This window comes from Heliangelus exortis, chromosome 5, assembly GCF_036169615.1.
Source record: "Heliangelus exortis chromosome 5, bHelExo1.hap1, whole genome shotgun sequence".
Lineage (NCBI taxonomy): Eukaryota > Metazoa > Chordata > Aves > Apodiformes > Trochilidae > Heliangelus > Heliangelus exortis.
The window spans coordinates 7518760-7543848 of NC_092426.1; the positions used below are offsets into that span (position 1 = coordinate 7518760).

Here is a 25089-nt window from a genome sequence, read left to right on the forward strand (position 1 = left end):
GGCAATCTCATTACTCCATTCCTGCTACCAGTGTTGGATGGAACTAAACAAGACTTTCCTCTTTTCTTCAGGAATAGCATCCCAAATGGCTGTAGCAGGAAAAGCAAACCCTGTGCTAGGTCCAGCTGTCAGTTTTATAACCCAGGATTTGCTTTAACCATAGTATTAACAGCAGAGGTTAATCCTGTCGTCCTCATTCCATGCCAGGTGAATCCTTGGGTATGATGAAAAATAAGATGCCTACAAGAAATCTTCTGACCTTGCCAGAAACTTGCTCCTTTAAACACAAGGCAGGTGCCTGTGGACATTACTCAGAGGGTAAAAATCCTCCCAGGAATGGCTTCTCAGCCAAAGGGCATGACTCTTCCACTCCTACTCACTGAATTAGCACTGTGTTGGTGGGGATCCTGCTGTGGGATTGCCCATGAGATAAGGCTGGCAGCGTTTGATCCAAATTCTGTATCCCATCTTTCTGCTGGCCTTGGCAAGCTTACCTTCCTGGCCACATTTATGACTCAGGTTTATGAGTTTTCAGAATGATTTCTGGAGCACTTTCTGATCAATAGGCAGTAGCTGTCCCTCTCTGGAGGGCATGTGCTGACATGATATTACCCTGCTATCCGTTTTCTTCTCAGTTTATAGCTCTCCTTAATATTTAAATGGGTTTCTTGCTGCAGTGCTTGTGCCCCATTTACCCAAATAATCTATAACTCAATGACCTCTAGATCCACTTCACAGGTAGTTATATTCATTATAAATGAATTGTGCAACCTGCATTACAAGCAGATATTCTCATCTGGAGGTTTGTGCTGAGACCCAGCACAAGCAGCAAATATATTAGCCACATAAACCCCCCAAGACATACCATACCATGCAAAATGAACTCTAACTACATGCTTTATTCCTCCTTATCACTAACATTCACCAGCCATTCAATGAAGATATGCTGCATGCACACCAAGCAGCTGCTGATGCAGCCACAGCACCTCGTACAGCTTCTATCGAGGTTTTGCGAGTGGCTCTCACTCCCAGCAAGGCTCTGTGGAGGTGGCTGGGCTGCAGGGCTCTGTAATTAGCAGTGTAAAACTAACTGATTATTCAGGAAAGGCCCGAACCAGCAGTGTTCTGGGACTGCAGCACCAGAGGAACCAACATCCTGTGTTCAGCTTCAAGCCTGTGACTGGTCTCACTGGTTTTGCAGCACCTGGCTCACTGGCTGCTTTTTTTTGAAGTTGAAGATGCAGCTTGGCATGGAATGGCCAAGGATTCAGCCTTGCCTCTGTGTCTTTGGGAGATTTAGTGTTGCAACACTCAGCTTCATCTGCCTAAGGGCTTTGTCTGGTGGGATTTTAGCTACTTTTTAATCTCAAATCCCAGCTGATTGCTGTGTTAAAGCCAGCTTCACAACTGCTTCACTCCCCAAACACCATATATCTGAAAATCCTGTACAGACATTGCTCCTGAGATTTAACTTCCTTTTTAACTCTCCTTTTTGTGTTGGGTTTGGTTTTGTTTTTGTTTGGTTTGGTGTTTGTTTTTTTTTTTTTTTTTTTTCACCTCCATGGAATAGTATCTTTAAAAGGAATTGGGAAAAAAGGAAATCTGCAGCTTGGAAGAGACTCCATACTCTATTCTGACAATGAATACAGGAGAAATAGTAGAACTTGGCAATATTCCTTTGCTTGTAAAATTTGATAGATTGAGATTTGACTGGCTTGCCTTGGATTGAGTAGGAATGTTATTAGTGCATGAAATTCAATGAGCTCTAATGCTATTTAAAAGCCCTAATGAGAAGGGTGCTTTTGTGTCAAATTCTATTGTTTTTTTGATTCCTTTTCTGCTTTCTGTATTTGAAGAGTTCTAAAAATATTTTTAACAGCTCAGGAGGGGAACAAACTTTTGTCTGAAGGACCTGGGGGAGGAGGGAAGCCTGGGGAAAGGAAAGTGAGTTGATTTGGTTGGTAGCTTTTACTGTATGTATGTATTCTCCTGTGAACCATTAAACTGGGAAGATCACTTGGGTTACAGCTGGTGCTAATTGTGATCTGAGGTTACTGACTGACCTCCTTGTCTTTCCAATCAAGTCATTGTCTTTCCTGTCTGTTGGGATTTTTGTGTGATTTACAGGAAAGCAACAGCTTAAAGGACAAAGAATTAAGATGATCAGTTTTTGAAGTGTGTGGTTTGTTTTGGTTTTTTTTTTTGGTTTTTTTTTTTGGGGTTTTTTTTGGTTTTTTTTTGGTTTTTTTTTTTTTGGTTTTTTTTTTGGTTTTTTTTTTGGTTTTTTTTTGGTTTTTTTTTTGGTTTTTTTTTGGTTTTTTTTTTGGTTTTTTTTGGGGTTTTTTTTGGGTTTTTTTGGGGGTTTTTTGGTTTTTTTTTTGGTTTTTTTTTGTTTTTTTTTGGGTTTTTTTTTGGTTTTTTTTTTGGGGTTTTTTTTTTGATTTTTTGTTTTTGTTTTTTTGTTTTTGTTTTTTTGTTTGTTTGTTTTTTGGTTTTTTTTTGTTTTGTTTTGTGTTTTTTTTTTTTTTTTTTTTTTTTTTTTTTTTTTTTTTTTTTTTTTTTTGTTTTTTTTGTTTTGTTTTTTGTTTTTAATGATCTTTTGATAAGTGCAATATTCCTGTCCATAAGACCTGGTAAGGAATTTTGCATTTTGTTTGGCTTTGGTGGGACACACAGTTTCTCTAAAGTTTAGACTAAGGAAACATTTTTCTTATTTAAAAAAAATATATGAGGTGAAAAACAATCTAAATCAGCATTTTTGATCTGAATAAAAATATTTAGTTTGTTGAACAAAACAGAAGCATCGTGTTTTGAATCAGCTCATTCTTAAACTGAACCCGTCCAGGTATTAAAAGTTCTGCGTGCTGCACAGACCTGGCTCCTTGACTATTATTTTTGCTTTGATTGGGCTTTGTGCATCATGGAAGTTGTTCCTACAGAGGCATTATAGAAGGTATATTCTGGGTATGAAGCCCAACCCACATAAGAGCAATCTACTCACAAACACCCACTTACAGTAGGCACCCAGGACCATAAACTGATGCAGTTACTGCCAAATAGCCTTGAAGCAAGCTGTTTCTAACAGTATATTAAAATAAGATCTTTCATGGTTTAAAAAAAAAAACTTTGAACTTAAAATCTGAAAAGGACTTTGATACTTCAGGTTTTTTTCTCGCTTGAGGAGGAAAATGATCAGAATTTATGGTGGCATATTAAATACGATTTTTAAATTTTGTTGCAAAGCTACACACACAAGCAAAATTGATCAAAACCTACACCTTCACATTAGTGTCTTATACCATTTTATGCCATATTTAAACAAATATAGCTTAAAACATTTCAGTTCCAAAAGCTTGACAGGTCTCTGTACAGAAAGCCCTAGGACAAGCAACCCCAAGTATACTGTTTCCTTCTTTCTCACTGGCTTCTCAGAGTACATATATTATGTCAACAGACAGAGCAGCCTTTTTCTAACTGCAGTAAATCTGATGATAATTTGCTTTATGTGAAGTCTTACGTAATGCCCTGTTTATCTCCTGGGTAGAATTTCTTTTTGACTTCTGACTTAGCTGAAAGTGCTTTACTAAAAGTTACTCCTGCAGCTACTCTTGCTTCTTCTGCAAGAGCTCCCACCTCTTGCTTCTGCTCACTGCATGCATGAGAGAGAACACTGGTTTTCAAAAACTCCTGCATCAGCCAAAAGCTGGGGTTTAGGGTGGATTTTGCTTGCCAGATCAGGTGTGTAGTTTAAGCTGAACCACCCAGAAGCCTGGAAGTATTCCAGTCTGCACCTTTACAAAGGATGTCTGGGCTGTGTCCCAGGGCAAGGAGATGAGCTGCTCCAAGCTGCAGCTGGAAACTGTCTTCATCTTCATAGAATCATAGAATGTCAGGCTGGAAGGGACCTCAAGGATCCCCTGGTCCTACCCTTCTAATATTATTGCTTACATGGTTATAGTCTTAGCACCCTGAGACTTAAATATTTCCAAAGTGGGAGAATCCATCACTTACTTCCCCTGAGAGACCGTTCCAATGTCTGATGGTCTTTAGAGTGAAAAATTTTCCTCTTGTGCTAAAATGGAATCTCAGCAGGAGCAACTTGTGCCCACACCTTGTGGCCATGGAGCTGTTTGCTCAGCTAAGTGTTTCCTAGAATAAAGTAAAAATGCATCAGGGTCATCAAGCTGGAGCAGCTAAGTGCTGGCAGGGGTCCTGTCCTCTCATCTCCAGAAGTGAAGGAAGCTCAGCGTCTTGTAGGATGCAACCATTATAAAATCTCCTGTGGCATTGCTTCTGGCATGGTGCAAATTATCAGAGCTCAGCAAATAATTATCACTAATTGTGTCCAATACTGGTTTCAGATCTGTTGCTCATTTTCTGTTTTCAGATGTTCTGCTCTGGTTGCCCAAAAGCAGAAGTCATAAAGCACCTTGCAAAAGGCAGCTTTTGCAACATAGTTTCTTCTCCTCTTTGAAGAGGATAGACTCTTATCTTGATTATCTTTTAGTCCAGACTGCAGACCTAAGAGAGAAAAAAATAATCAGCTCAGTCTGTGGATGCCTCATCCCCAGAATTAATTGTTCAGGTTTTCATCATTATCTCTTGGCTCTTTTGCATATGTTTTTCCAAGTTCATTTAAGAGAAAGCTAAAAAAGAAGCCTTCATCACAGTATCAAACATCTTTCTGTACACATTTTAAAAAAACCACCTCTTTATATAGTTCAAGGATCTATTATTGTTCTATTAACCATGTGACATCCACATATTGGCACAGGGTTTCATGCCCTGGTTGTTCTCCAGGGACTCTACCACTGTTATGTTGCTGGCACAGCCATTTTTCCAGGGTAAGTAGTGCACAAGGGCAGTGCTATATTAAGTGCAACATATGCTAGAAATCAGAAATGGAAATGCCTCATCACTGCAGTAAGAGCACTAAGCCAAGGCTTAGTTAGCAGCTGGGACACAATATAAAAATAGTAAACCTGGGTGAGAAGGGCTCATATGAGAAAAATGCAATAAAAGAAGCAGAAACTTCTAATTTTCATTTTCAAAACTGACTGGGGAAAATATTCTTGCACAGATTTTTTCATCAGCTTAGAAACAATGGACCCCCCAGCTGAGTCTGTTGAAATCATCAGTGAAAAATCTCAAAGGTTTTGGCTGAATATTCTCGTTCTCTCTGAAGTGGTTGTTCTTTTTCAGCTAAAAATGGAAAACTTCAAGGAAAGAAGATGATTCTTTTTAAAATATGCCTTTCATCAAAACCTCAAGTATAAGCTAAGAAGGGAAAATGCAGATAAAACTTCTAACATTTTCAAATTTTTTTTACATTTTACATTTATTTACAGACCTTATTACTAATATTTTAGACTTTTTTCCGGACAAAAAGAGTAATTATATTCCAGAAGAATACCTTGGTATGAATCTCAGTGTCTCATCTCAAAGCAAAGTATCTCCACTGTCCATGAAATACTTGTTGATACTCAGGGAACCTAGAGGTATGGACCAAACTTCACTCCCACTAGTCTGGATGGGGACTAGGAGACCAGGGCCTCAGGGTTTCTGGGACAGTGCAAGTGTAGCATTAGTCTCCTTTGCTATGAAGTGATGAGTACATATGCAACATATGCAACTTCATAATGTCTGGACTCCATGATCTTAAAAGTCTTTTCCAGCCTAAATGATGCTCTACACCCAAATGATTCTATAACCAAAGTGCTGTGTGCTGTGCTGCTCCATCTGTGGGCCCTTTCTGTAGCTGGGATGGGTGCTCTGATACTTGTGGTCAAAAAAAAAAAAACAAATAGTTGCAGGCTAAACCTTGTGTGGCTCTTTTGTAGTAGCCAGTGGGGCAGACTGAATGAGATTCTGACCTTAAAGCCTTGGAAGAGCAATGATGAGCCTATAGGGACTGTATGGAGTAGGCTGCAGATTGACAAGGGTGAAGGTATCTAGAAGGGAATAGCCAGTGGGCAAGCAATCACAGAGCCTGGGAGAAAAAAGTCTCCAGGTTTGGAAGAAATTTTTCCATCCAAGGGAGGGGTTTGTGGTTAGGGAAAGCACAGCAAGCACCTCTGAGCAGCTGAGCTATCTGCTGGTTTTATGACTGTGCCGACTCCAAAGAGTTTGTGCATCCCCATGTGTGATCAATGGGCAACACCTGGGGCTTAGCACACCAGGCACCGGTTTAGACTCTGGAGATTCAGCTGATCAGGAGGTTGTTGTTGAGCTGTTATGTTCAATTTAACATTATGGCATGTAGCTCCTCAGGATTCTTCATGCCTCATTGGCTTTTGCAGCACCTGACACCAAAGTGCTTCCTTCCTGCAGCTCTTCAGAGCCAGCTCTTGCTTACAGAACACCCAGCTCCCACCTGTCCCCTGCAACCAGCCCCACACTACAGCTGGGTGCTCCTCTGGGTCAGTGAACTGGTGCCAGTTTAAAATCCTTCCTCTTCCCCTCTTTCTTGACAGGGTTGTTTGTATGCATGATCATTCCTTGATGACTGCAGAGCCCTTCTGTGGGCAGAGCCGAGAGGTGACTCTTGGTGGGGGATGGCAGGGTCTGTGTAGCCACTTCACTGCTCATACTGGGAGGCTGCAGGCCTAAAAGATATTTAGGTTATTCTCTGAAGTGCTGTGAGTGACAAGAACTCGCACAGTAGCTGCACCTCTTGTTTCTATCCAGCACTTCCATGTGAAATGCTGTGAACTATCCAGGAATAGTCAGTATGGGCAACTTCTCTTAAGGCCACTGGGTATCTTTCTTTGGAAGTTGGTTATGTCAGTGGCTCAGCAAGAAATGCTCTTGAAACAGTACCAGGAATTTCTAAATCTTTAATAAGCATTTTAAAAACCACTTTTGCAGAACACTATGGGGTTTTGTTAAACTGTTTGGTCAAAGAACCAAACTGGTGTGATTTCTCTTTGCTAGAGTTTTAGGTATTCCTTGTGCCCCCATTCTCCTGTGCTTCTCATATATGTGCTCCTTTCTTTCCAACAGCACTTCAAGCTTCTCACTCACCCTCTCCCAGAGCTTTGATCCTTTGTGGGTAATGCAACACATTCAAGGATCTGGCATGAATAAGTGAATCAAAATAAGGAACTAGAGTTCCTATCAGGTTTGACAGCATGTATTTTTGGTTAAAATACTATTTTTCTTCAAAGTTTTTAGGGGAAAGAAAAAAGACATTCACAGTAAAATTTAAATGAGTGGTAAGGTGATAATGCTGCTGGTGGTTTCCTCTTGAAATTTTGCTCCTTTTTTATTCTGTCAGTTTTCTGGTTCTCTCTTGCTTCACATTGTAAAAGAACATGGCATGGATGGTGAGCAAACTCAGAAACCTGATTGTAAGGCTGGCCCTTTTTGTTGGTGTCAGGAGATGCTGGTGTTTTCTTGTAGGATGTTCAGCTGTTTATTCATTCTAAAGCTTTCAAGTCTGATCAACAGGTACAACTTTCCTGATGGGCTGGGAATTGATGCTTCACTGTGGCATCAGCTTGGCCTCAGAGATTTTATTGTTATAGCTGTTCTTGTAGAAAGTGAATGGACTGATGATATTATTTGTTTTCTTTTCTTCCCTTGTATCTTCAGCAGTCACTCTTTTTCACAGCAGTACTGACTCTTCCAATACATTCCACATATTTCACAAAAGACTTGCTGGATCTGACCAGAATCATGTGGACAGGGTTGACCTGGTCCTTGCCAGCTCTATCACTGGCACTGTAAGAAACCTGGTGGCTAAGAAGGAAAATCTTTCCTATGCAAGCTGGAAAAGCTGCCTTGACAGGTGTCTGGTCAGAAATGCTGTTGGGAGCAGTGATTTAATGTTCCAGGTGATACCTGCAGCCCACACACCTGACTGAAACCTTGTAAGCCAGGTCTGTCCTAAGCATCACATGGGGCCAGTGACCTGAGAAAGGCTGAAAGCACAAGTCCTCCTACATGTTACCTGTGCTTGGCTTCCCAAAGAGAGGCACTGGTGCAACATTGGCTTCTGCTGATGGTGGATCTGCCATTGGTATGCACTGGTCATGAAAGCATGATCATTTTAAAATGGCACTTTGCTGTGGGTATCATATAAAAGTGTTCCTTGAAGCAGCAGAGGATCCTAACCTTGTGAATTAGTTCAAGGATGCCCTGAACAAAACTTCCATCAGTGGCATCATCCTGCTGTGTGGTATCAGCAGAAAGCAGTCAGAGCTCTACCTTGCTCCACATAGAATTTGCAGACAACTGTGTTTCATCAGACTGTCTCTGCCAGACCTTTGAAAACACCAGTGTGGAAGGGAGGGAAATGAGGCACACAAACACAGTTCTATTGTAGAAAAGTCATGACCTTACTGACCTCTGGCCTCGTATTCATTCAGACAATACTGTGACTAAATAAAGCTACTGCCTCCAACAGATGGAGAGTCAATACAACATTGGTGAAGGATAATTTATTAATTTAATTTACACAGCTAAGAAAATCCAGAGTTTACCAGTTATAGTGAACATGTTTTGACTTCCTAGAAAATTTTAACACAGCTGTAAAAAGTGAGGGAGAAATAGTAGATGCTCACCCGATTAGGAGAAGAAATTGCCTGAAAACAGCATTTGAGAGATGATGTTAGACAATTTTCAAATAATAGACTTGGAAACACAATGAAAATAGCCCTATCAAAATAGAATATATATGACAGGATTCTTACAAAGCTTCACAGTCTTCTGCAAATATAATATGCAAGCTGGGAATATTGGATTCAAAATAATAAAAATCTCCCAGTGAAGTTCTATTCTCATTGCAAGGAGCTGCAGTGGCTTTGGGCAGATGCTAAGACTTTGCAAGCAAGTACTTAAGCAGTCTTACATAAGAGATAAATATGATGGATCCACATGCAGTAGAAGCACTTCTTAGGATAAAAAGACTCTCCAAAAAAATCACAGCAGAGGCAAAGCTGGAAGCTGTGATGGATTCATCTGAGGCTGCTGTATGAACTGTAACATAAAAGACCAATTAATCTTAGGCTATACAGTGGTAGATTATAGGATCAAGGACTTTTTGCATTTGGAAACCAAATGCAAGGTTAGGATAGAAAAGACTGGGAAACAAGGAAGATCCTTGGAGGCAGTAACTGGTGGGTATCGGATTAAGCCACCCTCCCCACCTGTACCCGTGATTTTCCTGTGTGCTGAAAAAGTGTTTGCAGATGCAGTGCTGCCAAAAGGTGAGAGAATGCTGCACAGAGCAGGCCTGATTCTCATCTTAGTGTAATTCATGTAAAAGTTGCACTGTAGGAGTGTACATCCAAACTGAGGTCTGGATTGCTACATTAGGCACAGTTCACTGCAAGGAGGGCTTTAGGCAGTGTGCAGCTCTAAAAACAGCTGTCTGGGGTGTATGCATGCATTCACACAGAAACACACACACACTTACACATTCCTATGATGAATAAAGATGTACACAGGCTGCCTCTCCCAGCCCCTGGCCTGACTGCATAGTTGCACATTTCAAGACTTACACAACGTGAGATGCATCCTTCTTTTTCCTAGAATACTTCCCCAAAATAAAATAGAAAGTTTAATCTTGTCCCCTCCCCACAACCTGTTCTTTAAACATTTTTAAATGGTGTTTCTTTGTGCTACAATTTAGGATCTGTATAAATATATTCTGCTGCAAAGGGTGATAATTACCACACCCACACAATTTTATAATGAACATGTCTAATTGTAGTACAGGTATTTGTGGCAGTCAAGCACTGAAAATATACTTTTATTGTATGCCTCTAAGCAATGATAAAGAAGTCTTTTTATTGCTACCTGAATATATCCTTTCAGGGCATTTTTATTTTACCTAACTAATCTGCTTTTAGATTTTTCTCTTTGTGTGGCTTTCAAAATTCCACTTCTGCAATTAAAAATGTGGATAATTAGTAGGGACACAAAAAGAGTCTCTGGGAATGTCCTGTCAGTGCGTCACAGTGTTCTGTGGTGACGCCCAAGCTGGATCCAAAAAGGTGAATGCCCTTCCCATTGTTACAGCAAAAAGAAATTCAGATATTGCCATTTCTGGTGTGTCAATCTGGTCAGGGCAGAACATTGAGCAAGACAAGGGGGGTAGCGAAGGTCTATTTTTCATCCTTTTACATATGTCTTGCTGAAGGAAAAGCCAAGTCCTCCACTCCCTTTCTTTCCTTAGGAGCATCAGCCTTTTTTCCACAATTAACCCCTACTCCCAGAGGTTTTACCTGCCCAGTCCAACAAACCAGTGCCATTGTTTGCTCCCACATCCTGGTCCCTTGGTTGCCAGCACTCCACTCAGGGCTGAAAAGCCTCTCAGAGGCAATCAGTTGAATTTAAATCCCATCATTGTTCTGGGAATGGATTGCCCCAGGGGCTGTTTCCTGTAGGCAGTCCCAGAAGTATCCCTATAGGCTGTTCCCTTGTCTCCTCTGAGTTAAAGACTTGATCTACCCAGCCTCTTTGCCTTGGAGGGGCAGTTCATTCCTAAATTGCTTCTCGAAACCAATATTATTAGAACTTGTTTCAGGATTTGCTGGAGAGTGAAGCCTCTGATCCTGAAACTCTTATTCCCTTATGTAGTCGTAATTCCCAAGATTCAGGAGGTCTCAAAGGATTAGATACTGTACCACAGGCCTCCACTACCTGAACAGACTGTGATTTACTTGCTGTTTCTCTTTTGCAAGGGGGAGAACCCCATCCATTGAAGTCAGAGGGAGATTTGGGTCCTAAAAATCACTGAGGGCTCCGATTTTTGACTGGGTGGCTCTGGTCTTTTTTAACTTGAGGAAAAAATATCCCCTTGGGCAGAAAACTTTATTTAACAAAGCCCCTACTGAGTCAGGAAGGAGACAGAAAGAAATGGCTGTGACACCCCAGAGGGAGACATCTGAGGAACATGTCCTCCTGCACAGTACATGGGAGGATGCTGCTGGGTGAGTTCTGCTGCGTTTTAGCAGGGGCTGTGCAGAGCAATGCCACGGCTCTGCTTGCAGAGATTCACCCTCCTGAGGTTAAGCTGCTACAGCTTTGATTGTGGAGGGGGGAAAAAACCCCAAACAGTTCAAAGGCAGAGTTTCAAAGTCCAGCTCACAAGTGGGATTACAGCAAAAAGCTTGGGGCTGGGAGGAGAGGCTGGAAGAAGTGGGCATGGAGGGAGCTGAAATTTTGCATGACAGCCGCAGCAGCACAGCCCCCACCTGGTGCTGGGACTTCAGAGCATGCTTAGAGCCTTATCTGAGGATCTCCACGTTTCAGCTTCAAGGGTTAGAGCAGGTCTTCGCTAGGCTGCAGCTCCTTCTGTGCTCAGGGTGTTCCCCTTTACCCTGTGGAAAGACCCCAAAGGGTTTCAAGGCACTGCTTCCTTTGACTAGACACACATATTCTTACACCCTCTTACACCTTCTGCCCTGGGGGTGCTGTGGGACCTGCAGGACCTCTGGAGGCTTCCAGAATGGTGACAGTGTCAGGACCCCATCATGCTGCCCCTTACAGGGTACCCTGCTCCTCTTCTATGGCTAAAGCAGGGGCAGGACAAAGCTGCCAAGTCTCCAAGGGCACAGCTGCAGCCCAGATGCCTCCTGTCACAGCTTGTTGCCAGGAGACAATCTCATTAATCTAATTACCTAATCTGAGGGACCAGGTGGATAAACCCTTTGGAACCTGCCCCCCTCCCCTGGCTCTGTCTCTCTCTGGGCAGTGTAGGTTTCACCCTGGATGGTCCATGTCCTCCTGTCCCTGTTTGTCCTCTTACCCACTCCTACTGTCTCCCTGGGCTTCCATCCCAGCATCAGCTTCTCCAGTCCCTTCACCTCCCTGTTCTTCCAGCACTTTCTGAAACCAGTTTTCAAGGCAGCTCTGGGAATATTTTCTTTCAGGACTCTTTTCTCTATCATAGCCATTTCATGATTGCCATCATTATTGGTTTATGAAGCACAGCCCCAAGGACTTTTGTTGCACAGTGACAGAGCAAACTTGCCTGACCCAGTGAGCATCCCCCCCTAGGTTTTCTGATACAATGACAGTAAAAACTTTGTTGGTAGTCTAGCTGTCTTCATTGATTCATTTAGATTATTTTTGAACAGGCTTGCTCAGCACATTTTTAATGCCCTGTCTAATATTGATTGGAAAATCTTGAAAACATTAGTTCACTGGAGGTAAACAAATATGATAAAAGTGTTGAAGGCAGATATGTCAGGTGTGCCACCAAAAGATAGGTCAAGTATTGATTTTTGTCTGCCTCCAAGCCAAGGTGAGCCAAGCTATACTGCATAAACAGTTGGAGACATGAGGAGACTGCAGAAAGTTACTATTTTAGGGGCTGTTCCACTTGACTCCAGCTAGAAGCATCTCTGTACCGCCTGCATCAGCAGCGTGGTGTGAGGTCCAGGACACCATGGCCACTGCTCACTGAGAAAGGTGGCACATCCCTTGGGAAATATAGGTCAGTGTCTACCGGAGTCCTTTCTAAGAGAGCTTAACTGGAGGGGTTTTTTTTTTTGTTTGTTTTTAAATCTTTGAGGAGAAGATGCTGTTGCTCCCTCTGGTGTGGGGGTTTGACCTGATGGATGAGGTTGGGGAATGCCAGTTACCTTTGGAGGCAGAATATCCCAGGCACGTATCCCAGATCCTGGTGTGGCACAGGCACAGGGCTGTCCAGTGCTGTGAGGTTTAACCTCAGCAAGGGTAAGTCTGAAGCAGAATGGGAAACGTTTCCAGGCCAGATTCATTTGGAGCTTTGTTCTCTACTCCAAGACACAGGACCCCGGTGTCCCAGCTTTTGTGTCTGCTCTGCACTCTTTATAAGTTACTGAGTGACTGGGAATTGAGAATATACCTGTGAATATTTAGATTTGACAAGTACATGCACAGATAATAACAAAGTTTTTATTATGGAAATAGAGATCAAGTTTAAAAACCAAGAGCCCTGTTTATTAAAGCTTTGGTTGCACTCTAATATGTCACATTTGGTGACTCACCGTGGGAGTCATTGGGATGTGAATGCTAATGCTGGGGTGCAGTAGGCTGGGTAATGAAGACTGAAAGATCATTCCAGTTAGAAAGATGACCAAAACAGCTCTGCTCATCCACTACCTGCATCTCTGTCATGGCTAAGGAGCAGGGCACCTTATCTGTAGCCCTAATCTGTTTAAATGCATGACTCACACAGCAGGGCCATGCCAGAAAGATGACTGAAAGAGATCTGAATGCTGGGGCTGACAAGACCCCTCTGAATCTGCTTCCCATCAGCCAGGGGACTGAGTGAGCTGTGTCCCTCAGTCCTGGGACTGCACCTGGGAGCTGTTGGATGCTGCTCCAAGTGCTCTGGGCATTTCTGCTGGCAGGGCAGGGCAGTTCTGCAGGGGAGATCACTGCCTTGTGCCAGTGCTCTGGACCTGGCATGTGATGGATGTTGAGGCTTGAAATTTGGTGGGAGCATCTCAGCTGAGAGCAGAATTGTGCTTTGAAAACACAACCATGTTAAGTGTGTGTAATAGGCTGATAGATCCCACCTAAAGGCAAAGTTTTGTTTATTTGAGGGGGCTGGTCCTACCACCTGACAGGCACCTGGTTAATGCCATCTGTGTGAGTGCCATTTACATGGCTACAGCCTAGACTGTCTCATGCTTCCCTATTGCAAATTGTGAGGATTTGCTCTTCATCATCTTCAGGAATGGGGTATTGCTGGAACCCTCCTTTGACTCCTTTTCAAATACTTTAAACCTGCCTTTAGGCCCTAGGAAAGCCTAGAACTGCTGAGCTCCCTTAAGAAATAAAATTATCACAAGTCCCTGGAGTTAGATTAAAAAACCCAAAGCTATCCCTAACAGGGGGTTGTTGGGATCCTTCACTCAGACAGCTGCAGTGCCAGCGGTAACAGAGTGAGGGAGGCAAGTGGATTCATGGACTGAGACCTGCTATTGAACTGCTATAAGACCCTAGAAATATGTTCACACCCATCCTCAGGTGATTCAGCCTCACTGTGGAGTATCTTGGCTTCCACCCTTGTTACTGCTGCTGTTTTTACCTCTGAAGTTTGCTTGGCTGAGGGATGTCTGTGAGGATCAGTGATGGGTGATGCTGATGGAGTGTTGCAATATCTTTCCTACTGAGTGACAGGCAGCATATGAATCATCAGCTGGTAGTGAAAGGGGGGGCTGCCATCTCTTTTAGTTTCATTTCCCCTTTGACAGGGCTCCCCAGGGCTTGTCACACATGAGAGGCTTGTATAGTCAAGGCCTTACTCTCTGTTTTATCCTGGGAACAGTAATTGAGTAATTGCTTAGATAGGAAGGGGTTGATAAACATCTTGATGGCTCTTAAGAAAAGACCCAGAGAAGATGAGCTCCTAAAAGCCAGGTATCTAAGCATCAAAGTATGAGGAGCCTGGCCTCAGAGCTGCAATTCAGCATTTAGTGTGAGCAGGCAGTGGGGCTGGAGGAGGCTCAGCCCTAAAGCAGCACTGAAGCCTTAGCAGGGGCAGCCCCCAACCTGCAGGCAGAGCCTGAGGCTCCTACAGCCAGATGAGAAAGAGAAACTGCTGAGAGTTTTGGTGACTGAGGAGTTTCCTGCATATGCCTCTTGGCAAAACTCATGCTCACTTTAGAGCAGTTGGGAATTTATCTGTGCTCTTCATTGGTTTCCATTCCGGGATCCTGCCTTCACCCTGCAATGGGCAGAGGCAGCCAGGAGAAGCAGAGGAACTGTATCCTTCTGGACCAAGAGTTTGTAGGAGTCTCAATAAACAATTTACTCCTTATATGCTATTCAGACCTTCCAGTGATGCTGCCCTAGAGATCTTTAGAGGCACAGATCCTTAAAGGGGCATTGTGCCTCTGATCTAGAAATTCCCCAGGAGCTGCTCTACCCCAGGCTGCTTCAGCTGCCTCCATGGCATGAGACCAAAGAGCTTGACTGCTATTGCCTGGGCAGAAATGGTAAAAAAACAGCTCTTTCCCACTTCTCTTTGGTGACTGATCGTCTTCCCCCACCCTGAGGGGGATGGGCAGAGCAGGGTTGAAAGTGCTGCTGCTGAAAGGCTTGTCCCTTGTTTATTCCTCAAATAAACCTTTCCATTTATCAGCTGACATTTGAGCCAAGCTGTCTTTCCTTGGGGGTTGGCAGGAACTGAGCTAGAAACTTGCTCAACTTGGTGGAAGGGCTCTGCAGTAGGATAAATCCGGCAATGCTGAAGGGTGGGGGGGGCTGACAGCTTTCTTTTGCAGGCAAGGAAAGCCTCACAGCACATCAATCTGATCCTAACAGTTTGTTACCTCCCGATGTTCATCTACTTAGACTTCAGCCTCTTCACTGGGCAAATGGGAGTAATTTAGTCATTATTTCCAGCAGCAAATTGGCTCCATTAGAGTTCAGCTGCCCGATGCTCCAGCTGCTAAAGGGGTGGGAGTGGTGCTGTCTGGCTGCTACAAATTAGACATCTCGGTTCCTGGTTTGCCTTTACTGCTTTGCTTTCCTTTTCTGCCTCCCTTCCAACTCAGTCCTTGGTCTGATGCTTTTTTAAGCTTTCCTCAAAGCTCTGGTCTCCTTTTCATTCCCATGCACAACACAACACTGGCAGCTCTGTCGACTTTCCCATCTTGTCCTGTGGTCCCTCTCTATCTGAGGTGCTCTGTTCAGGCAGCATGTAGCATGGTTCTGCAATCATCAGAGAATCATGGATTCATAGAAAGTTAGGGGTTGGAAGGGACCTCAAAAGATCATCTAGTTCAACTCCCCCTGCCAAAGCAGGGTCACCTATAGCAGATCACACAGGAATGTGTCCAGGTGGTTTTTGAATGTCTCCAGGGAAGAAGACTCCACAACCTCCCTGGGCATCCTGTTCCAGTGCCCTGTCACCCTCACAGTGAAAAAATTCTTTTTACATTTATGCAGAATCACTTGTGCTCCAGTTTATAGCCGTTGCCCCATTATTAGTCACCCCTGAGAAAAGCTTGACTCCATCCTCCTGGCATTCACCCCTTACATATTTATAAACACTGATGAGGTCACCCTTCATTCTCCTCTTCTCCAAGCTGAAGAGACCCAACCCAGCTCCCTCAGTCTTTCCTCATAAGGGAGATACTCCACTCTCTTCATCATCTTGGTGATGCCATGAGCTGCACCCCTTTGACTTGTACCATGCAATTTCCCTTTCCCACTCTCCACCTTTGGTTCACAGCAAGCGGTGTGAACCCAAGGGAGGGGGCAAAACCTTTCCCCCCTTTATGGCAAAATTCATGCCTGGGAAGAGCTACCACTGGGGCTTTGTGTCCATAGAATAGAATAGAAACGTTAGTGACCCTTTTGTGTTATTTTGACCATTTGTTAAATTTTTAAAGTCCATCTGTTCAGGTTAAAATCCTTTTAATGACCAGACCTGAACACTTTAGTGATGATTTTTCAGGCGAGGATTGGTTTGGTTTGAACCTCAGTGCCCACAGCTCCAGCTGGGAAAGCATGAACATGGGTTTAGCAACATGGACACAGCTTTGCTAAGGATCATTAAGATGGTGTCCAGCCCTATCAGGAAAGGACAACAGATGTGATTTTCTTATCTGTAGCATCCCAAGGCTCTCCCTCCTCACATTTCCTCTCTGTGAGCTGGGAGAGATGCTGTTTGCTCTGCTGATTGTTCATTAGGAGATTACAATTCTGTTGTTGAACACTGGTATTTTTCCATTCCCTCTCCTAATGCTGATGTTCATACATGTTTACTGTTCTGGCTCTGGCAAGTTTTTTCCAGCCATTTGAATCTAAACTACTGGCCCTCTGTAGCATATGTTGATGCCCCAAAGGTTTAGAGTCACAGGGAACAGCATCTTTGAGATGCAATGTTTTAAGTCAGCTGCTCTCAAATGCCTTGGCTCTGAGTGAATTCTGAAGAAAGTGTGGGTCCAGAAGTTAAAAAAAAAAATAATCCAGGGACCAGGAAATTATGCTGAATGAAAAAACTCAAAGTCCTGCTAGAGCTAAGCATTTTTATGTGGCTGTTTGGGAGAAAAAAGCCCTCAACATTTTACCCTGTATCTGCAAGGTTCAAGTGCCAGCAAACAGGAACGTGGCAGAAGGTGACCTGATTTTGATAATAGCTTTTTCTGAAGCAGGTGATGTTTTCACTTGTTTTTTTTCTGTAACTCAGGAGGGCAAAGATCAAGCAGTATACTGAAATTTGAGAACAGAGTTTATGTCAGATCTGGTACTTATCTGGGACTGAACTGGTTTAATGGAAGTATTAGGTCTCAGATCCTCACTTTATTTATGACTGCGACATAGGGCAAAAATAACTTAAAAAGAATTCAACTACCAAAATTAGCATTTGACAAGCTAAGGAAGTTATCAAACCTGAACTGAAATACACAAAGCACAGAGAAATGCAGAATGCTATAGAAAAGGAGATCTAGAAAGGGATGTTCATAGTGATGTACCACAAAAAGTGACACACCAAGCTGAATGTGCTGCAGATTGATAACACTGTCCTACTGTCCTACTAGGGGAGCAGCAAAGCCTGAGATGAGAGCTGTCACATCTGTTTTCAGTAGATATATGAGCTCTGACAGTGATCCAGAGGTTTGTGGCATAAATTTAAGTAGTTTACAGTGGGTGCATATTGCTGCTAATTCCAATTATCTGTAATTCAGTGGTCTGAAGGGAATCAATATCAGTCTTGTAAATTACCTGTTAAGAAGGGGTACAGGATGAGTCCCTAGCCTGGCTGTAGTTTGGTGAAGAACCACTGGTGCTGCACAAGCTGTTGGCAGCTGAAAACAAGATTGTCAGATACTGAAAGTCAGTGGCAGCTCATGTCTATTAAGTGTCAGGCAAAGCTTCACACTGCACTCAGGGTGGTGTAGAGCCATGGATGTGGCCAGCACTGTGTGGGAATGATGCTTTGAGTATCTGAAGGAGGAAACAATAGCTGCAAAAAGCAGCAGTGCTATGAAAGCTGTCCCCAAGGCTGGGTGGTACTGTCATTTAGAAAGACACATTCAGAGTAATAGGAAACATCTTCAAATCCCAGGAAAAGTGGTGAAAAAAGGGCACTGAGAAAATGGCAAATACAACAGCCATAGCAGGCTGAAATGGCTGAAGCCCAGGCATGATATGGGCAGAACTGGTGGATTTACTGCTGGGAAACACTTGTGCTGATATTTCAGGGTGATCCATGGGTACATACTAGAGATGCCAAAGACACTGATTTAATGTTGGCTGAGGAAAGCAGTGTTAGAGGTGTGCTTCTGAGAGTCTCTCTGCCCTCCAGAGCTATTTACAAGCCTGCATCATACTCAGCCTTTTGCTAGGCAGAGCTGGTGGGTCTGTGACACTGAAGATGCCACAATCAGCAGCTGGCACAGCTCTGAGTAATACTGACTCCCTCCTCTGTGCTGGGTCACTTCCCATCAGTGGTACAGACACCACCATTTGAGAAATTGCCTCAGAAACAGCATTTGGGGGAAGAGTTTTAACTTCCAGTGATGGCAGATCTCCCATGTCTCTGGTAGGTCAGGTGCTTTTATAATGAACAGCAGCAGCAAAGGACTAACCAGGGCTTGTTTTTTGACAGAATTTGTCTATCCCCTGTTCCTCTCCACTGGATTGTGTTATAAACCAGTCAGATAGATGAAGAAGGGGCTATATCACATGAACATGATAAGGTCTTTGAAAAGCAGTCTTCAGTTGGGTCCTGCATCTGCACTGGAACTGGCAATGAGGATGGCAACTGGCAATTTGGGATGGGACAAGGTTTTTCTCAAGCTTGTTTTAAAGGAAGTAGTTCAGGTTTTAGCCTCCTTGTCTGGAAAGCTGGGTTCATCTTCCACCTCTCCTTTCAGTGCAGCCTCGGGAGGGAAATAGCAGCTTCTCTATTTCTCCTTTACAGGCAATGTCAGCTGTTTTGGGCTCTGAACTGCCAGCAAAAGGAGTGGTAACACGTGTGGATTTGCAGGTTGCTAAGCATTTCAACAGGCCCTTGATGCATGTTTGAGAAGAGTGTTCAGCATCTGGGGCACTTGGGGGTTTTCCCTTGGGAAGGAGGGTCTGGGTAAACCTGAAATGGAAGCCACTCCGTGGGTCAGAAAGCCTTGTCTGTGGTTTGCTGCTGACCAGTAATTCCTGGTGTTTGCAGGATGGGTTTAATGCCACGAAATAAAGGCCCTCACAGTCTGTTCTGTATTGAGAATCCCCCTGCACCTTTCTGCTGTATTTCTTCAATGTTCATTAAGGAAACCAAATATCCAGTATTTATATGAACTGATACCTTTTTATCATCGTTGGGGAGGATGAAATGCAAGAATTTGCTGCAATTCATGCTTGTTTTATAACTTGAAAAAAAAGCAAAAAACAAGGCTTGGAGCACTTGTATTTCCTTACCACCTTCTGCTTAGCAGCCCTGGCAGGACAGATGGGGAACACCTTGGCTCTGGCTCTTCTTGTCCTTGGGTTGCTGTTCCTCTCCCTGTGTGTTCACTCATACAGATGCACACGTGTGCTCCCCATGGTTCAAGAGCTTCCTGGCAAATAATCTGGCTCTGCACTTGGAGAAAACCCTCTACTTTAGAAGCCTTCATATATATATGATTTAGAGGAGGATGTTTTTTCAAATCGGAGCAGCCTGCTTATTCAGCTCTCTTCTTTTTCATCTCTGAGCACTAAGTAATGGATGGAGAACCACAACAGCTAAATCCTTAGCTTTGGGTTGTTAGACCTCAAGTTCCAGTGCCTGCACATATTCACTTAACTGGTCACTGATCTTTAGAAATTAATAATGTGTGGCTGAAGGGAGAACAGGAGGAAATGAATGCTGGGATTCTGGGCCTGGGGAAGGAATGGGGATATGGGATAAGGGTTAAGGTCGGCCAATGATGTTGTTTTTGAAGTGGGATCTTATTAGCAAAGATTAGGTGAAGGAATGTTAACAGCTCAGGAAAAAGCTAATTTTTTTTTTTTCTTCCAGTTGGTCAGCGACATTAATCATGTGTCTTGGCCAGTAGGCAATAATGGTTTCTGACCTGATGGGGGGAGGCATTCAATAGCCACTTTTTTTTAATTCTTTCAGTATATAGTGATATATACACAAGCTCAACAGGGAAGATACTTGATGAAAAAGAAGGGGGCTGTGAAAGAATACCTCTCTCCTCACTACTCCCTGCATCCCATACGTTCTTATGCCTCTTCTGAGCATCTCAGCATCCTCTGTTCAGCCACAGCCTCTTCCCTCAAGCTGAAGTCCCTTCTTCCCTATTGCAAACACTGCTGTCATCTTACAATTGCTAGTCCAGAGGAAAGAGTTTACTCCTGCTTTTTCTGCTCCTGGCCTGTGGCAGCTCTTCCTCACTTTACTTTCAGGATTTGCTCTTGTGTTTCAAGTGCAAAACCTATGTTTTTATAGTGTGAAGGCACTGGCAAAGCTAGACACATCAATCTTGTGTTTATTTACATGTCAGATACAGGACAGGCAACAGCAATATGAGATTTTCAATGCTGCTTTATACAGCACTGACTTCTGCAATGACACAAAATTTTATGGAGGGTAAGAGGTAGTTCAAACTCTGCATCAGCTCAGCCCATAGAATGTCATGCAGGATGGCTCAAATATGCCAAATTGTGTGTTGTGATTAAGTGGAATGGTCCATGATCTATTAAGAATGGAGCAAATTACAGCCACATTAATTAAACATAGGCTCTCTGGTTGAGCCTAAGCCACAGATGGCATCCCACAGATGGAATGCCACTCTTGATATTCATGGAGCCACTCAGCCCTTTAACTTCAGCTTGTGCTGATTAGCAGAGCAATTTATTTTAGGTGCAGCTATTGGTCTCTGCTGAGGAGAGTGCTCTTAAATGGATATCACTGACAAGGGCCCAGTATACAGAAAGAGGCACAGTGGGGAGCAGGGATAATGGAAGCTCCAAAAGTTATCAGCTGTTCTTCCATCCCAGCCTTTCAAAGCAGCAGGAAGGGAATTGGGCACTGAGTTCCCACTGATGTTCAACAGCATTTGGCTGTTTTACTACTTTAGGTGCTCTTTTTTGACTGATTGTAGCTGTGATCTATTGGAGGATATTATGATTATATCTTTTAATGCTGAATGTGGAGCTCTTTTATAATGGAAACAGCCTTTGAAGCCGAGTCCTAAAATCATCCTTGTCTCTCTCTCCAGAAGGCTCAGGTTATGGCTCATCAGTTTTTGTGTTGTCTTTTGGCAGTGCTTGTGGGAAAGATGCATGGTAGCATAGCAGGGTTTATTTAGCAGGAACGGCTACTGGTGATAACCTGGAGTGGGGCCGCATTCTGTTAAGCCCTATGCATCCTCTGTGCCAAAGAAGGGAAGGATTATATGAAACAAATTTCTTACATCTGGTCACGTGGAAACCGATGCATGGGTATGAAGTGACTTTTCCAAGGTCATACAAAAAAATCTGTGGCAAAGCTAAGACCTAGCACAAGACAGCCTGAGTTCTAGGCCAGCACAACTATGTCAATTATAATTATTAATGTCAAAGAAGGAGGAGGGAAGAACAGAGAAATTACATTTCTGCAAGGAAGAGGATGGCAGGGAATTATTTAACATTTTAAGGCATCCTGACACTGTGTGTAAAGATAAGTGTGGGATTCTAAAAGCAAAATAGCTTTCTTTTAAAATACACCATCTCATTTCTAACATTAATTTTTAGTTAGAGAGGTGGGAGGGAATTTGCTATTAATGTCTTTGAAAGAAGGCAGCCTGTTTCATCAGTAATTAAGAATGGTGCTGGAAAGGGCTTGCATGCTTTTCCTTCATCTGCTTCAGGGCCTCTCTTTTAATTGTAAGTGGCCAGGCTTTCCTGCATATGCAGTAGTTGTCCTGATAAAAGTTCATCTTCAGAAATAAGTTGAAACTAGTTTGGAGGTTCTGGTGTGGGTGCTGGCCTGCTGGCTCTTGGATCAGAGCTGGCTTGTGAATTCCAGCCTCTGTTGCTAATGGCAACGCTGGGCAACAACCACCAGGTAATGGCACAGCCCGTGGAAGAGTGGGGAACAAGTCAGTGCAAAGCTCTGGAAGCTAGAAACTCACTTTTTTGATGAGCAAGGAGAAGAGCAACCCAAAGCCCTGGCAGCTCTGATGTGGATGCATCTATCTCTATGTAGGCAGAAGTGAGGCATGCCTGCACCTCATGAAAGAGACATAAACTTAATGTTTGGGGCAGGGCATGGACTACAAAGGTTGTAGGGCAGAGCTGGAAGGACAATGTTCCCCACTGGTACCTTCTCTCAGCTGACATCTCCAGCAGACCATCTGCACTGTGTAATAGTAAGTTAAGAACCCACCAGTTCAGAGCTGGGATGAACCAAGAGCAATTAGTTTTGGACCATCATTCTCTTCAGCTGAAGGTTATTTAGATTCTTTCATGTGGGTAGTGGTTTTTCTAGGAGTGCTTTCTTCTGCAAACAGCTGTGGGGAGCTTTCTTTAGTGCAGCATCTGCAGTTGCTCCTCACTTGGCCAGTAATAGAAGGCTGTGGCTGTGCTTTTGGTTGTCATCACAGGAACTGGCTCCAAGCCTAAACCTTTGGCCAGGACCACTCACACTTTGCTCCTCCTTTGTGCACTTGAATCCTTGTGTTTAAATAACTGTATAGCTAGAGGAAAATAAGGTTTTGATGCAATATCCAGGTGCTGTAATCACATTTTCTAAGATTTTTTGATGGGGGTATGTGCTGGAGAAGAATAATTTCTATCACTATTTAGGCATTTTTCTCATTTTTATGAGAAGTATTAGAAGGGTTTAGGGAAAATTCTGTTGTCCTGATAAGCCTATTGCCCACTTAGTATTTCAATAGACTTGACTGAAAAATAGAGGAAGTTTCTGGGGCAGTGGCTTCACATGTAGGCAGTGGGAGGTTTCTCTAGAGCACTAGGGTTAGCAATAGTACCAGTGGCATAGCTGCTTTATGGCCAGTGGCTGGAGGGTTGAGTTGGAAAGAGTTTCCAGTCTTGTGATGGGAGCTGTCTTGATACCAGATGATAATTTAGCTCTCCTTCAATTTTGTGGCCGCTTGGAAGATTCATGGAGTTAGGGCTACAGATTTGTGCATCTTGTTTGGAGAAAAAACATTGGAAAAATTGGTTTCAGAAAAAAAACCAATTAAAATCTTTTCTTACCTACTGGAATACTGAGATTTTAACTGTTCTCTCACACTCTGAATAAAAATTGTGAAATGTTTTAATTCCAAATAGGGAAATACTAAGTTATGACCAGTTACGAGTGGTCGCACTACATTTTGCTTTTCCACTTTGGCCTTTTCTTTTTAGTTAACTTTCACTTGCAATTTTTTAGGTTGGAGCTAGTGAGCAGGACCAGGTGGTTTTCCCTGCTCTCCTAGATGTATACAGGCTTCTGGGAATCCATTAATTTCATGTCCGTTGAAAGATCTGTTTTCTGTCAGTAATTTTCTTCGCTCTATTAAGCTGTTGGGGTGCTCTGCTGAGTTTAATATTTTCTGATAGTAAGTCCTTGATCTTGGTCAATCTGAATTTCTACCAGGAAAGTCAAGTTATCTAGATTCTGTTAGTTAGCTACTGAAGTTTTGCTCTGAGACATACGCAAGTCTGGAAGGTTTCTTCTGGTTTTATTTGCTGTAGAAATAGTACTAACTTCATTATTTTTAAAATGTGGAACAACATCTGATTTTTTTTTCTTTTTTGCCCCTGCAATAGTAGTACTATAGGGGGTATTTTATATGAATTCTCATAATGCATATTGAAATATAAGACTTCACTATTTTTTCCTTTGGATAATATTTTTCTGTTCTTTCTTCATAATATTTCTTCTGTTCTTTCAGCTTCATAATATTAAATTCCCAAAATTCCCCTTCCCAAAAATGTGCTGTTGGTATAGCTGGCTGTTACTGGCTATTGTAGCCTTTCACAAATCAATGGTCTCCTCTGGGTTGTACTCTACAAGAATGACCACTGACTCTGTGGATGGGGAGTGGTGAAACTGAGAATACTGAAAATTTTCCTTCAAAACTACTTTGAAAGTTGTTACTATCAGCTTTCCTTGTTATGATGAAGACCAATGGGAAGAAGCCAAGTTTATTCAGAAGGAGATAGTGATATGAAAGGGAGATTAGTCCTTTCAGTGTCTCATCAGAAAACTGGAAACTGGGTGAAGCCAAATCCTATCTGCATTTCATTTTGAAGTAATCATGCTCATAAAAAACCCACCCAGTCTTGTCCCAGCTCTGCTGATAGCACAGCTTATTGATTATTTCTCTGTATTCATGGTGCCCTTCCTGACCCTACTTAATTTGAATCCCATGTGGGCACTTATCTTTGTGGTCACTGTGGTTTAACATTAGTGACTGAAAAATGATACACAGCTCCTGGAGTCGCCTTCAAGGGCTCAGCCTCAGAAGCTGTTAGTTCCTATCACCTTTGTGTGCCATCTCTTCTTTCCTGTCTCAGGGCTGATAAGCATCCTACCAGTATGATACCCAGCAGCACATCATTATGTCATTGGTAAGAGGCTTCCCATCCTTTCTTATCCAGCTTTTTAAATTATTATGCCTTTGTGTGTGATGAAAGGCAGGGGTCCTTCATTGCTGGAGCCTCACAGCCAATTTCTGTGGGGTGTTTTTCTCCTCTTCCATCATCCTGCTGCAGGGGCCCTGTTTACTTTGTAGGACCACGGTGAGTAAGCTCAGCTCCACACACAAAAGTCCCATGAATCCAGCTCCTGGCTGGAGGCGGATAAAGCTCTGAATTGTGCTATCCCTGCTCTGGAGCAGAGCTGGGAGTCCAGGGGAGCTGAGGATTTGTTTAACAGCAGTGAGTTTGGCTGAGCTGCAGGCTGCCCGTGTGGGATGCAGTGCCGAGGAGAACAAGGAGGACATTATGAATGCCGGGTTCATCAGGGTGAAGGGAGAGACTTGAGAGAGGACCTTGTTTCACTGGAGAAGCAAGCCCGTGGCAATGAGCCCCGGGAGGCTGAATTTGCCATCACTGGAGATGGAATGAGGAAAGCTACTGAGCAAAATGACTTTGAGGCCACGCAGTTATTGGTTTGGATGTACGGCCTCCAACGCAAGTCTCCCGAGGAGCACGTGTGTG

At 43.2% G+C, this 25089-nt stretch overlaps 1 long non-coding RNA gene across 1 annotated transcript in view; it reads left to right on the forward strand.

Annotated features, from left to right (window-relative positions):
• Positions 1-2365: 2365 nt before the first annotated feature.
• LOC139796874 (uncharacterized) overlaps positions 2366-25089 on the forward strand; it is a 120683-nt gene continuing 97959 nt past the window's right edge. Inside the window, exon 1 of the long non-coding RNA XR_011726185.1 lies at positions 2366-2584. This is a non-coding gene — a long non-coding RNA (uncharacterized lncRNA). The remainder of the gene's footprint in view (positions 2585-25089) is intronic.